The following is a 6,000-nucleotide window of genomic DNA, read 5'->3' as shown; positions in this document are numbered from 1 at the left end:
TCTGTCTTTTAAGATTGCAAGCTATAATATCTCCAAAGTAAATACAATTTATGTTTCTTTATGAAGGAATGATTTGTTGAAAACTTGGGAATTCTAAGTTGGATAGATTTTACTATACTTTGTACCTTTTCTAGAAAAACTGATACCCAATTAGTTTCAGATAAAAATAGTAGTGTAATGCAAAAGAGGTTTTGTTTTGTACAAGAGTATCTATGGGAGCTATAGGCAATCATCAATTCTAGTGAAATTCAAAGAAAACTGGCTGTGGCTTGTTAGTTCAGAAAGTTCGTTTAGAAAGGTCCTAATTATATGGGTCAATGCTTTGTGGTCGGTTGTCTTCTTACATAGCCATTGTCTTGTCAGTCATCTTTGATTGAGTTTGATTACAGTGAAGGTGGCATGCACTCAAAGCAAACAGAAGTTGCCACTTTCCACTCTTAAATTAAGTCATCCAGTTTTTCTTCGAAGGATTCTTTTTAAAACCCTCATCCATAACTTACCCTTCCTACTTCATAGAGAAAATGGAACACATTAGAAAGGAACTCAGTCAACCTTCTGACATCAGACCTTCAAAGTCGCCAGAATAGTCATCTATTCTTTCTGCCTTCCACCCTTCCTTGCCTTCCCTCTTCCTTTTTGTGCCCCATCTCCCCACCTGATTGTGTATTTCAGCCCATTCCCAGGGATAGCCCTCAATTAATTACCCTCCCAATTATCTACAAACACTCCCTCTATTCTGACTCTTTCTCATCAGCATTTATACAGGCTCAGATCAGTGATTCTTAACTTTGGTGTACACCAAAATCACCAAAATATTCAGGCCATACCCATGAACAATTTAATGACAATCTCTGGGATTTTTTTTTTAAACAGCTTCCTAAGTGATTTTAATGTGCACACACACCTACTATCAACAAAATGACAACAATTACAATAACAAACAAAAATGATAAACCAAAAATATTTTTAGCCAGATCTCCCTTGAGATACTGAACCATTCTCTTTCCCTCCACAAATGAGGTGGCTGCTATTGGATCCCCTTTACTGGGCTAGCACACTCTTCCCATAGCTTGTGTGAGTTTTGTCTTATACTAATTCACAGCTATCTCCTTCAGAGAAGAATTTCCCCCAGACAAACAGGAGCCACACCATTTCTTACTTCTTGAGCATTTCTCATTCCACTGGAATCTTGATTCTACCCACCGACCCCCCGACAACCATTTCTCTAAAACGGCTGGTTCCAAACTCACCAATCACTTCCTTGTTTTAATTTCCCTTATTTATCTCTTCTTACTGGTGTGTAGCATTTGACTCTGCCAGCCTCTCCTCTCCTCTTTCCTTGTATTTCCTGAAATTACACTCTTCTGGTTTTCCTCCTCCTCCTTGTAGCTATCTTTCATGTTTCTTGCCCAGGATTAACTCTTGGTGTTCCTCAGAGTTTTAAGCTAGGTGCTCTTCTCTCAGTCTACATTCTCCCTGGGCAAGGTCGTCCATATCCAGGCTTCAGTTACCAACTAAATGTTGATGACTCCTAAATTTATACCTCTAATGCAGACTCCTTTTGTAAATTCCAGACTCATCTACTTAACTTCATCCTCAACATCACTATATGGATGTCCCAGAGTTAACCCAAATGCAACATGTTCACAAGTGGTGTAATGTCCTGCCCTGAAGCCTAATTCTCTTCTTGTGTTGTTTCTAACTCTTCCTTCTTATGCCTCAATCAAATTGAACAGTTGTTGATCCAATCTCTTTAATGACTCTCCATCCCATCCACTTCTCTCTATCTTTACTTCTACTACCTTAGTTCAGGCTACCAATATCTCTAATAGGAATGACTGATATAATTTTTCAGCAGGTTTTTCTGGTCTCTGATCTTGAAGTCTTCTTCTACCCCCAAGTTATTTTCTCCACTGCAGCCAGAGGAATCTTTCTAAAGTGCAAACCTAATATATCATGATTAAAAAAAAAAACTCCTATGGTTCCCCAGTGCTCTCAGAATAAAATCCACACAAAGTATTTAAGACCCTTCATGATGTTGCCTCAGATGACCCATGCAAAATCATTGTTTATTATACAATTTCCAAAACCCATTTCACCTCTCTTCCCATCACAGTCCATTCATACTAAACTTATTATAATTCTCTAAACATGAAATATTTATTTTCACTGCTATAATTTTCAATCACCAAAATCATATTTTTGGGGGGAGGGGCTCACCAAACTTTCATAAATGCACTAATTCTTATTCATATTTTAGGTTATAAGTTAGCTGTCACTTTCTTTAGGAAGCTTACCCTGACATATTTCTCAACCCCACCCTTACCTACAACTAGTTTAGAGATTCTCATTGCCTTGGATTTTCTCTATCGAAGTCCTTATTTTTCTGTTTTGTAATTTCCAGGTTACTTGTCTGCCTTCCCCAACACAATCGTAGAGAATGTGACCTGTTCACATACTGTATTGCCTTGTAGAACAATGACTTATACAAAGTTTTTGCTCAATTCATATTTGAAGATGAATGAATGATTCTACCATCCTAGCACACAGTAAATGCTCAATAGATAGTTACTGCACTTCAAATAAAGTATAACCAGTATGCACATTTCTAGATGTATTGCTTAGACCATGGGTCAATAGGTAAGATTTAAAATTGAGAATTTAAAAAACCCCAGAAGTGTATGTCCTCTACCCTCTTCCCACTGTTGAGATTTATAATGGAAACCTCAATGATGTTCTTTGCCCTGAACCCAAGATATTAACATGGTGACCTTTGTTGTCATCCCATGGCACCGTAAATACTTTATTTCTTAGCAAAACAAAACAAAATAAGAGACAATAGACTCCTAAACTCAATCTGACCTAAGATAAATTTTAAAAATCTGAATTAAGTCACAAACCCAAATTAGTTTTATCTTTAAGATATTAAATGATTTATTTAGTTGCTTTCCACCGTGTTTAACTGGTTATTCAAACACTACAATGTCATAGTCTTTCATGAACGACTTCCTGGGGATTTTTACCATTTGTTAGAGGTGTACTCCACTTCAAGCCAAACCAAGATTTACACAAACTCAGAATAACTGAACTAGAGATTATCTATTTGTTTTAGAAAGAACTGATCAGCATTTATATTTGAACAGTATTCTTCCTTTCTTATTCTGAATATTACTAAATTAATATTAAGTTTGATTTACATGCAACTTTTCAGGTATATATCCATAACATAAAACAAGACACAACTATTAAAAGGCTTTCAAAATATTTCTTAGCAAACATCAAATAGGCTGTACATTTTCAAATTCCTGTGGACACTGACCCCGAAGTTATAGCAATAAAGCTGGTAATGCGATTTCTCTTAAATGATATCTACTTGGTAAACAAGATCTGATTCTGACTGGTTAGAGTTCTCTCAATATCTCAAGCAAGGGGAATTTTGTGACTAATTTGAGATGGAATTACTTATCGTGGCTAGGTATCCTGCTTTCATGATCTAATATTGCCAAGGAAATTCAATGACTAAAGTGTTAAAACTAAAATGGGGGAAAAGTTTGAAGGAGGAGAGTTTGTTTAATAGTGCTTTTCAAAAAAGTGCCTTTAAAAATGCCCAGCTTGAAAAATAGCTTCTTTATGAAGCTCTGAAGCTTTTCAGTTCTGCTTACAGATTGATTTATATCCTTTAACTCATTGCCAAGGTCTTGTATACACTCTGGGGCTGTGTGGTTTGCAATGTGAAAATGCATGCTAAATCAAAGAAGAGCAACGGAATACTAAAGAAATGGTGGTTTACCAAAAGTTAGGAAATATAGGAAGACTAGTACTACCATTTTCAAAGTTCTTTAGATTCAGGAGTTCACATCCTATCTTTTAATCAGAAAATAATTAGCTAGAATCTTCAGTAAACAAAGTTCCTTCCTATATTTGACTTAAAGAGAAAACGATTAATCAGAAGAAATTGAGTCAATAACCAAGATTTAGTTAAAATGATGTTGTACTTTTTGTCCTGAAGCAATGTTATTTATCCCAGTATCATGTATCTCTACCCCTACATGATTATACAATGAGAATAACCCTGAAGCTCTGTAAACATTCAGCTCAACAAAGGAAAACTATTTTTTTCTGAGACTGTAAAGTGAAACAATATATTTTAGAAGAATTTATAACAAATGTTATAGACTTTTACTGAGACTGTAAAGTGAAGCAATATATTTTAGAATTTATAACAAATGTTAAGCACCAAGTCTTATCACACTTACCTTTAAAAGGCATAGATCCTATTTATAACATTCATCAGCAAACTTATCTCTGCACCAGCTTGGACCCATACCCAGTCACCAACTTTTCCATCACTCTATTTGCTTCACAACCCTCATTCTGTTTTTGTGTTAAGTTGTCATCTTACTTATTTTCTGTCTTTCCTATTGAAAGGTAAACTCCCTGAGAGAAGGACTATTCATAGCTTGCTCGTGATCCTAATCTGTTCCCAATGTCTCATGAAATATCTGTACTATAATTTCCTTCCCCTATGCCTGCTCTTTCTTTCCCTCTGATGTAAATACACTTCCTCCCAATGCTACCTGTCCAAAACCAGCTTATCCATTCATGACAAGCTCAAATGCCATCTCCTTAGAACCTTCTTCGATCATCCCAAAGCATGTAATCTCTCCTTCTCAAAACATGGCTACCAATATTGCTCTATTTTCTCTTAAGGCTTAACTGCTATATTTTTGGTTTTTGTGAATTACCTTCTCCTTTCAGTGAACTATAAGCACGTTGAAAGACAAATTTTTAACCCAGATATGAGCTTTTGTTTCAGTCATTAGTAAGTTCTCATCCAGAATGAACTTGCCTTTCTATTTATTAGCTGACTTCTTTCTTTAGGATAAACCTTAGTTTTAAGTAATAGGACAAAGAGAGTCTTCATAAATTTGCAGTTCATGGTGAGTTAACTTTGGCTGATGGGGAAGGGAGCTGTGACAATTCCCCTCAGGACACATTGCTGCTTGCTTAGGAAAACTTAAATATAGTTTACAAACTTGAAGGAAAATAAGGTAGAACGACTCCCTTAAAGAGATTCTTTCCAGATGTTTTTAAAGTAAAGCCTTATAATCATTCAATGTTCACTAGTCTCCTTGTTCAAGAGTTCGTCCAACTACACAAGTCATATTTCTTTTCTAATAAAAACTCTTTTAAGCCAATGAAAATATTTACTGGCATTGGTTCTCCTCTATGAGAAGTGAGCATTTTAATATTTTTTAAGCACATGATCTAACTGCAAAGCTAAATCATTTGTAATTCTTGTAAATCCTATCTTTTATCATCAAATAATCATTTATGGAATTACAATATTTTAGTGCCAAAGAGTTCCTTAGAGTGCAGATAACAATAATTGTTAACTCCTAACTCCTAACTGTAACTATTAACTCCTGTTAGGAGCTAATAATTTTAAGTGCTGGCTATGCAATAATTCATTTAATCTTGATGACCATCCTCTGAAGTACATACTATTAATATCATCATCCTTATTTTAAAGATGGAGAGACTGAGACACAGAGAGGTTAAGTAACTTGTCCAGCATCACAGAGTTAGTAAATGGCAGAGCTGGAACTTGATCCATCCTTGTCGTGTTTGGATTTGTGCAGCAGACATGTACTCGTTCTAATTCGCTTCTCCCTTGCCTTCCATTAGAGTGGAGGTTTGACTTCTCAACTTCCCTTACATGTAGAGGTGGACATTTGACACTTCTTTGGCCAATGGGAGTAGACATGAGTTCTTGGGAAAGTTTTGCCTTCCCCTAAAAAGGAGGAAAACTTCATAAAGAAAAAACATTTGACTCTTTGCCCTATTTACAATGTCACTTTCATATCCTAGTTAATTTCCAATTATTACTTGGTTTTGAATGGGAGCTATTCTTTCCTGGTTAGTCAATACCTGAAAAATAGTGTTAGGAAGACAGGGAGTGAGGCAGGATAGAAGGCAACTTAAATTCAGGTATATTAT

Source organism: Eschrichtius robustus, chromosome 2 (assembly GCF_028021215.1).
Source record: "Eschrichtius robustus isolate mEscRob2 chromosome 2, mEscRob2.pri, whole genome shotgun sequence".
Taxonomy (NCBI): domain Eukaryota; kingdom Metazoa; phylum Chordata; class Mammalia; order Artiodactyla; family Eschrichtiidae; genus Eschrichtius; species Eschrichtius robustus.
This window is presented reverse-complemented; position numbering follows the sequence as displayed.